This window comes from Octopus bimaculoides, chromosome 18, assembly GCF_046866305.1.
Source record: "Octopus bimaculoides isolate indiv1 chromosome 18, ASM4686630v1, whole genome shotgun sequence".
Lineage (NCBI taxonomy): Eukaryota > Metazoa > Mollusca > Cephalopoda > Octopoda > Octopodidae > Octopus > Octopus bimaculoides.
The window spans coordinates 50,682,381-50,692,380 of NC_142945.1; the positions used below are offsets into that span (position 1 = coordinate 50,682,381).

The 10,000-nt window shown below is 33.1% G+C and overlaps 1 protein-coding gene and 2 long non-coding RNA genes across 4 annotated transcripts in view; 2 read left to right on the plus strand and 1 right to left on the minus strand.

The window, feature by feature from the left end:
* The window catches only part of LOC128249942 (uncharacterized), a 57,779-nt gene that overhangs the window by 29,363 nt on the left and 18,416 nt on the right, over positions 1 to 10,000 (minus strand). The window lies entirely within an intron of this gene.
* LOC149132096 (uncharacterized) lies at positions 2,392 to 6,720 on the plus strand. Of its 2 annotated transcripts, none has more exons than XR_016245102.1 (5): positions 2,392 to 2,656; positions 3,270 to 3,366; positions 3,824 to 3,908; positions 4,586 to 4,612; positions 6,536 to 6,720. It is a non-coding gene; the product is annotated as an uncharacterized LOC149132096 (long non-coding RNA). The 2 variants fall into 2 exon arrangements; XR_016245103.1 differs by having other exon boundaries at positions 2,393 to 2,656; positions 4,590 to 4,612.
* LOC149132097 (uncharacterized) overlaps positions 8,883 to 10,000 on the plus strand; it is a 3,989-nt gene continuing 2,871 nt past the window's right edge. Inside the window, exons 1-2 of the long non-coding RNA XR_016245096.1 lie at positions 8,883 to 9,243; positions 9,617 to 9,707. This is a non-coding gene — a long non-coding RNA (uncharacterized LOC149132097). The remainder of the gene's footprint in view (positions 9,244 to 9,616; positions 9,708 to 10,000) is intronic.

Here is a 10,000-nt window from a genome sequence, read left to right on the forward strand (position 1 = left end):
TTCGATCTTTCTGAAACTTTCAAAATTCAGCGGTACACGAGGGGGTGCCAGAAAGTAAATGGAAACGTTCTGCCTTGTTCAAGGCAGAATTGATTGAGAAATGCATTCCAAAATTACGATCGCAAGAATGTACGGGGAAAAGAAACTTCTCTGCACGGACCTGCCCCAAATAATTATTGTAATCTGCTGTCACACCAATTACTACTTGTCTTCATTGCTATGATCCAGCAACAGATAAATTCACTTACAATCTTAAAAATGGTTTCAATTTCCGCCCTGAAGACATTGATTTAAAATTTATTTGCTATGAATATATAAATTAATAGGCTTCTAACCTTTTTATTTTGAAGTTTCCAAACCACTAACTATAATATTTGTCATCAGTTTGCAAAACGTTGGTAAAATGCCGTTTTTTTTGTTGAAAATTTGAGTTTAAGACTTGTGTTTGGAAGAAAACCAAACCAAACGCGTGTGCATGCAAATATTAATAAAATGCCCAGTTTTAAACGAATTTGGCTCACTACATCTGGCAATCAGACACTATTAAATATAATTAGAATGCACATTTGAAGTAATCACTAGTGTATGATAAGTAGGTCCAAATTTTGTGGTTTTCGGTCGTTTTGACTGTCTCCTAGCGTGTAGAAATCGCCAGTTATTGGTAATTTCTCTTGAATAATAAGTCGTCCATTGGCTTTGTATACCTGCCAGGCCAATAGTAGTGAAATGTGTAAAATATTTACTATGCTATATATATCTAAGTATATATACATATAGGTAGGCAGATGGATAGATGAATTTATTAAAAGAGAAATGGTTGAATGATTGATTGGTTGCTCCCTGCATAGAAAGGTATACTGTATCATTTTTGACATAGTATATTGCTCGTTAAATAAATGTTAAGATTTCTACTGGACAGAAATGATAAGAATATGGAACACACTGACACTTTGAGATTTGTCTCTCCCTTAAGAGCAAATGCTTTTCGATATGTGTTTATCTCTTAAGGCTAGTGACATCTGATATAATAATTTCATTTAAATAATTTCAGCTTCCATAAATTAATTAGCTGTATCAATGTTTATATGTGCTTTTGATATATATGTAATGCTTGTGCAATTTTTCAGAATTTTATATTTGATATTTTCATTTGCTTCTCATCCTTAATGCAATTCATAAGTTCATCACAACGAATTCATATTTAAACCGCTATTATATCTTATACATAAATAGAAATAAATTTTAGATTCAATTTTGTCTTTGTGTGGATTTTAATTAAATTGTTGTCCACACCTGCGTTAAGTGAATGTTTGTATATTCGTAAACATTACAAACATTCCGAGTTATCTAATTGGTGAAAAATGAATAAACAACTAATATAAAAAAATATCAGACTAGTAAAGTTGTCCCTTCATATACATGATGTGTTAGTTTTCACCAGAAAGTATTGCAGAATGTAGTTGGCACTCCGTCGCCTACGACGTCGAGGCTTCCCGTTGATCCGATCAACGGAACAGCCTGCTCGTGAAATTAACGTGCGAGTGGCTGAGCGCTCCACAAACACGTGTACCCTTAACGTAGTTCTCGGGGATATTCAGCGTGGCACAGTGTAACAGGGCTGACCTTTTGAATTACAAGCACAACAGAAACAGGAAGTATGAGTGAGAGAAAGTTGTGGTGAAAGAGTACAGCAGGGTTCGCCAACATCCCCTGCCGGAGCCTCGTGGAGCTTTAGGTATTTTCGCTCAATAAACACTCACAACGCCCGGTCTGGGAATCGAAACCACGATCCAATGACCTAGCCACTGGGCCATTGCGATTGCACATGATTGCAGAATATCCCAGTTCAAATTTTGATCTTCTACAATTCTGTGAAATTTATATAATAATAATAATAAAAAGAAAAAGGAAAAGAAGGAGAAGAAGAAGAAGAAAAAGAAGAAGAAGAAGAAGAAGAAGAAGAAGAAGAAGAAGAAGAAGAAGAAGAAGAAGAAGAAGAAGCAAAAAAAGAAGAATAAGAAAAAGAAGAAGAACAACAACAACGACAACAACAACAATAACAACTCCAAATTCACCATTAATTAACGAGCTCAAAGTACGCAGGGTTCTTGGCGCATGGCCAGTAAACAAGTTTCACGTTGGTGTTCTGTGAACAGCTGACACGTTGCATCATACCCAGCAACATATGCTGTGAGTTTTAATCACGATAACAATAATAATAATAATAATAATAATAATAATAATAATAATAATAATAATAATAAGAAGAAGAAGAAGAAGAAGAAGAAGAAGAAGAAGAAGAAGAAGAAGAAGAAGAAGAAGAAAAAGAAGAAGAAGGAGGAGAAGAAAAAGAAAACAGCAACAACAACGACAACAACTCCAATATCACTATTAATTAACGAGCGCAAGTCTATGTCGTATTAGCAGAACTATATCACCTTATATAACCATGACGTGACAAATATAGAGCTGACACGTCAAATAATTCAGTAGACTAATAACTAAATAAAAATGAAATCGCTGTATCCTTCCAGATGAAACATATTTGATTATTCGAGAAATACGATGTGTAGGTGACTTCTACAACATCAGATTTTGTGTTTCGGACGCAACACGATAATAATGTTTTCCATGTATATTCTTTTTCTTGTACTGTGTAAGTAGTTATATTACTTATTTCATTGCCATATATAAAAAGGGAATGAGTAACTGAGTCTGCGCGCATTTACTTTCTTAACTGTATACTCAGTGATGACGCAGCATTCTCATTTACTCAATTCTTTGCATATATACTGACGTCCTCAAAATGATATATGAATTTTGTTTTGTAAGAATATAATTTTTTTTTTATTGTTTATTTTGTATGCGCTCACCCAGATTGGAAACCACTGTCTTATAGTTTCAAAATAAGGTGATTAAAATAAAATCAAAATAAGGAACAGGATATCTAGAGGTAATGCAGCACGCTCCTTTCAAGCGACTCCATTTAATCGACCAATGCAACCATTACATACATATATTTATATGCATACATACATAAATAGATTGACGCAGGACTCCTCCCAACTGCCCTATATTTAAGCTAAACGCGAAACATAAAACACCATCAATTTTCTAAAGACAGTCCTAGGGATTCATCTCTCCTTAAAATGTATCAAAACGTGAATTAAATTCTTCAGATATCTTTGAAGAAATTGTTTTTTTTTCCAATCAATAAGTCATTGTCAAATAGATAAAAAATAACAGATTTATTTTTTTTCAAATTTTAGCAACAGCAGATGTCGCCCGATCGGTATGCAAACAAAAGGCAAGGGTGATATGTCCCAAGCAGTATGAGGAATACAAAGCAAAGGACCCCGACTGCGTGTATGTAATATAAATAAACTATTATCTTCCATAATAGATATCTTTCCGATCTAAATTCACATTCCACCAGGATCGACCACGCCTTTCATGGTTGATTTAGCTGTCATAACTGCCTAGACCTGTTTTCGTATTTTGTGATATCTCTGGTCCATAAGGCTTGCAGGTTTCAGCTTTAATGCTGCACTTCAGCTTTGATATTTCATCGACAATTTGCACAGCTGCAGCCATCTGAGAGTATTTAAAGGATAAATCTAATCATTTCACTAGAGCTGGCAACTTTCGAACACGACTATCACTACGTAGACTTGATAATTGTGTAACGCATGACCGATCACTTGTACTTCGATATTGTAAAATTGTAAAGTAATAAGTTTATGTCATGAAATATGGAGCAAATTTGGGAGATACAAGTATAAACACATGCTAAAATTTCTGTATTAATTTTGTTTTTCCCTAGGGGATACAATCAGTTTCTCTCATGCTTTGAGCACGTAATCCAACATTATTGTTATCAAAACTTTAAAAATAACCACAGGTGTTACGTAAGTTACTTGTAATTATTCTAATTCTAGTCTTCAATTTTGCTTAGAATTAAAACTTATTTTCACCAGACTAAGCGTTTATTTTGAGGAGTGTAAGGTGGGTCGTGTGTGGACATATATTTGCTACATAATATAAGATAACTAGGCCAAGGTAATGTGATATTTCTAGGAATTTATAACGAGAAATGTGGTCTTATAGCTGTTTTCTTCTTTCTACACTTTCATATTTAATCAACTACAAAAAATGACGCAGCTCGTGAAACAGCTGTGTCGACAGGGTATAGTACAGATGCATACTTCCTTTTACAAATTATTCAGCATACTAATGCATTGAGCCGTCATAATCCTTAGCTTTCTTACCAAAATGCTTAACGTTGTTTCGTCCGTATTTATCTTCTGAGACTTCAAATGCTTTCTAGTTTGATCTCTGCTTTTATCCTTTCGGGTTCGATAAAATAACTAGCAGTAATAGACTGGGATCGAGTTACCCCTCTCCGAAACTGCTGGTCTAGTACCAAAATTTAAAACTAGTAATTAATGAAATACTCACTACATTAATTATACTTTTATGTCGTGGTGGATTTTATATTGATCTCATTGCGATATAATTTTGTACATAGATTAATTCGTATTTATTACACTTTCTTATTTTGAAGATATGTGTTATTTCTTTTCAGACAGGAAGGAAGTCTTCTATACATGAGGTACGTGATTTCATTTTAATAACCGCTTATATAATATGTTTTTAGTATAGTGTTTTACACATCCATTTTACTACAGTCTATTAACTGTATAAATGATTGTCAACAATATGTGCACGAAGCTATTTTGCTTTATAGAACGACTATTATTGCAATAGTGATTGAACGGATAATTTTAAATAAGTACTGAGTTAATAACGTTTACTCCTTTTAGCATGCACGGATATTTTTTTATTCCAATATATTCAATAGTTATAGAAGATTATTATGACGGTCCCATGATACTACAGCAAAAATATCTAAGGTTGCGATATGACGATATTGCACACGCGTTGAATTTGCTAGCCCATTCATCAACATAATATCGAGAATAATTAAATGTCAGGGGGCATTTGCCTCGTACCAAGACTTGCTAAAGTATTGTGCTGTTTTCTCTCTGGAAGGTAATAAAAGACTACCACAATTTTTCCTACACACCTCTCAGTTTCACACGCCTCTCGCCTAATGCGTTAACGTTTACACACATATCTATATGTATATATGTATATATATATATATATATATATATATATATATATATATATATATATATATATATATATATATATATATATATATATATACATATATTAACCTAATGGGTTAACGTTTACACACATATATATATGTATATATGTATATATATATATATACATATATAGTCTTAGGGAAAATAACCAATTTTCAAGAACTCAACGATGAAAATCCACTATCACATATAGAAAAACTAATAATTAAAAGCACAATAAATGAGTATAATATAAAGTAGAGTAAATATCATAAGATATTTTATCTTTTTATTATATGTATCTTATGATATTTACTCTACTTTATATTATACTCATTTATTGTGCTTTTAATTATTAATTTTTCTATATGTGATAGTGGATTTTCATCGATGAGTTCTTGAAAATTGGTTATTTTCCCTAAGACTATATATGTTATATATACTTTATCTATAAGGCTCAATTTAATTTAAATTTTTTATAAATTGATTTTAATTGAGTTTTTTACCTGTAATTTTGGATTTTGTCCCTAATATTATTATATATATATATATATATATATATATATATATATATATTTATATTTATATAAGGGCATTACTATACAATAATGCCTCACGCTATGAGGGACTCGAAGGTCAGACTACCATAAAAAGCACTTTTATGGTAGTCTGACCTTAGAGTCCCTCATAGCGTGAAGCATTATTGTATAGTAATGCCCTTATATAAATATAAATATATATTTCGGGAATAAATGATGGATTTTTTTCCCTTATGAGGTTTTTTCACGCTAGCTACTTGATAAATTCTTGTAAAAGAATACGTCCTATTATTGAATTTTTATATATATATATATATATATATATATATATATATATATATATATATATGTGTGTGTGTGTGTGTGTGTGTGTGTGTATGTATGTATGTATATAAACATATATACATATATACATACACACCACCACGCACAAACACACACACTCACACACATACAAATATGGAGAGAGAGAGAGAGAGAAAGAGGGTTTAGCAGTGGGAAACTAAAAGAATCCCGCCGTATATATATTTGCGCGTGTTTGTGCATGCATAAGCGTGTGTATGTATGCGTACGTGATTTTGTCTGTCTGTCTGTCTGTTTTTGTCTCTGCCATCGCTTGAGAACTGATGCTGATGTGTTTATGTTAGGGTAATACTAGCTGTTCGGCAAAAGAGTACCCTAGAATATGTACTAGGCTTACAAATAATGACTACTGGGATGGGATCGTTTTCTTTGACTAAAATCCCTCAAGGCATGACTGCAGTAAATTAACTGAATCAAGTAAATGAATAAAAGTATATTATTTCTTTATAAAATATAAAGTTACAATTCTCTTTTCAGATGACGTTTAATTCAGTATTCCTCATTGCATTTATGGTTATGTTATGAATGCAATACTAAATATAGTTGACGTCACTATAACGATGAGCATTCGGCATTCTGGAATACGTTTATCTCCCGCTCCTGTGTCTGAAATCTGTCCCGATACAGGAAGGAATAAAATATCCACTTGTTTTTGATAATTATTTGACGTTGTTTTGTTGTTTTTCTTTTTTCTCTAAAAATGTATCTTTTACAGATGATATCTTTTAAGATTAATGCTCACAGTAGGGCTTTATAGCTATTGAATTATTCCATACTACTCAAGGCACAAGGCCCGATATTTTTTGGGAAGGGGGACAGTGGATTAGATCGACCCCAGTACGCAACAGGTACTTAATTGATCGACCCTGAATAGATGAAAGGCATAGTCGACCTCGGCGGAATTTGAACTCAGAACGTAAAGACATACGAAATACCACTATATATACATATATATATATATATATATATATATATATATATATATATATATATATATATATATATATATATATATATATATATATATATATATATATATATATGTATGTATGTATGTATGTATGTATGTATGTATGTATGTATGTATTTGTGCGTCCGTCTGTGTTTGACCCTCTCTATCACTTGGCAACCGATACTGGTGTGCTTACGTCCTCATAACTTAGCAGTTCGGCAAAACGAACCGATAGGATTAGTACTAGGCTTGCAAACAATAAGTCCTGGGGTCGATGTGTTCGGCTACAGGTTGTGCTCTAGCATTGCCGCAGTCAAATTATTGAAGCATCAGAGTAAAAGAGTATGTTTTAGATGATTCTTTTTATTAAATCCCCATATGTATACACTTATCGTAGTCTGCCAGAACTGACCTTCTTCCCTGTATCTCTTGGGCTTCTCTAGCATCTCGGGTTTGATTTGAGCACTTGCGTGCTTTTTATGATTTTCTAAAGAAAATTTGTAATTATATATATAGATATATAATATAGATTCAGAAAAGCGCGTGGCTATATCAGAAAGCTCTGCTTATGAACTCGACAGTCAGTCCACATAGTAATACAGCATAGAAAAGTGTAATGTAGAGTATCTATGCAGCTGGAATCCAGAAGTTACGATCGAAGATTTATGAGGTGCAGTTCGTATACCACAAAATTCAGGTTGTATGAGAGGTTAATATGCTAGTATTTAATCACGTGGCGTTTGCTGCGGGTTACTCTGCAGCCAAGTGTATGTTGTCTAAATAAATTTTACATTATCGTGAAGATGTACTAATCAGCACACGAATGATTCGATCAGCACGGTTAAATTTGAAAACATATTGCGAAGAAAAAAATAGGAGCGTATCTATTTGTAACAATAAAATATTACTATAAACGACGGGAATTGAACAGGAAACGGTATAGGACATGAGACAGTGTAATGGGAATGGGAACTGGAACCCCAGCTTTTCCGGGTATTACAGGATAATTCATCTAGTACATATGTGTGTGAGTGTGTGTGTGTGTGTGTGTGTGTGTGTACATTTACATATGTGTGTGTATATATATATGTGAGAAGGGTGTGAGTGTGTGTGTGTGTGTGTGTGTGTGCGTGTGTGTGTGTGTGTGTGTGGGTGTGTGTGTGTGTGTGTATTAAAATATTAATTCCTTTCCTTATTATCTGGATGTCAGTGACAGGCAATAAGCAACACGATGTCGAAATTTAACCCTATATCATTGTTCTTTTTTTGAGATTAAGTAAACATGCACATTCTTATTCAAAGATTTTCTTTTCAACAATGAAAATAAATTACGATTACGAAGGAAAATGAACGATGAACACCCGTTTGTAGACACTATCCTCAGTTGATTCCTAAAGGCCGTTGTCTCAGCTCAACCATTGTGCAAATGATATTTCAGTAATAAATCTCAACAAATGGCAGAGACATAGAAACGATATCAAATAGTATGCACATGGGAGATCCCACAAGGATTTTCACAACAATTTAGTGATGTGGTTTTTATCAATCTCGGAACGTATCTCAACTGCATAGCAATTAAGTTTTCCGTTTTTTTTTTTCAACCTTTCATTTCATTCGCACGGGGACAGTGCAACCTACATAGGAGGGATATAAATGTATTCAATATGCACACAAACCTCCTTCTCTATGCTGTAATAAACTAAATGAAGTGTCCTCAAGTGACTCAATGGATGGGTCCGATGTTGCAGCAGTGATTGGTATACACAAATATATCGATCAACTTCAGTCACCAGTTATACTCTAGCAATGGTATTAATTGAAAAGCTGCTTTATGAGCTCAAACTTAACACTCGAATCTCAAAGAATAAAACGACGTATAAATATATCAGTGTGCCTAGCTTTGTTATCTAGTTGTCTATATTACCTTTGTTAATGCATACATATATATTACATTCTTTTATTAAATGCCATATATCTTCACGTTACATTAGCTGAAAGAGAAACACACTCTCTCTATACTTACAGATATTCCTATTCTCTCTCGAAAGTAAAAAACTGAAAGACACAATTCTTATAGAATAAGTAATCATATGTTGCATTGAAGCACAGCATATGTTACATTGCTTTCGTATATAAGTGGGAACGTGTGGGAGGCTTTTGCATCATAATACAAGCAATTATATAAGATAAGCCAATATGATTCTTTCTGTGTTTACTTTCGTGCTCTTATTTGGTAAGTAGTGATATCCTCATTCATTTCCTTACTACGTAATATGACGATAGATTCATTATATTTCTCTGTCCATCATTCAGTCTAAATACTTCATGTTATTTATTATATTTATTATATTTACCAATCCACCGAAATTATTGCCTTCTGACAAGTTTTTATATCAATATTAGTTATTCATAGACGTATAAATCTAAAAAGAACATTTGCATTTCCTACGAACTAGATCCTTCACAAAGAAACTAGTTCGTGGCAAATGTTATATTTATGGAATTTAATAAGTAGCAAATACTTTACATTCTTAAATCCATAATTTGATTACCATTTCTGTTTTTAGTTCGTAAGTAATAAACGAACATAAATATTCAATTTATAGGTGCTGCCGTCTCAGTTAGTTGTACTGGAAACGCACTAAATTTTTGCAAGTCCGAGTTGAAAAATTATTTGGGACACGACTTCGGAAGGGTGTATGTATTATTGGACCACTATTATTTGCGTTGAAATTCTACACGTACACACACACACACACACATACACACAAACACACACACACACACATACACACACACAAACGCACACACACACACACATACACACACGTGCGTGCGCATACACACACTTATAGATAGCTAATTAGTTAGCTAGCGAGATAGATTGATAGATAGATGTAAAGAGAGAGAGAGAGAGAGAGAGAGAGAGAGAGAGAGAGTTAGAAGGAAAGGGGAGCGGTCATGTAGATAAACAAGTTGAATATATTAAA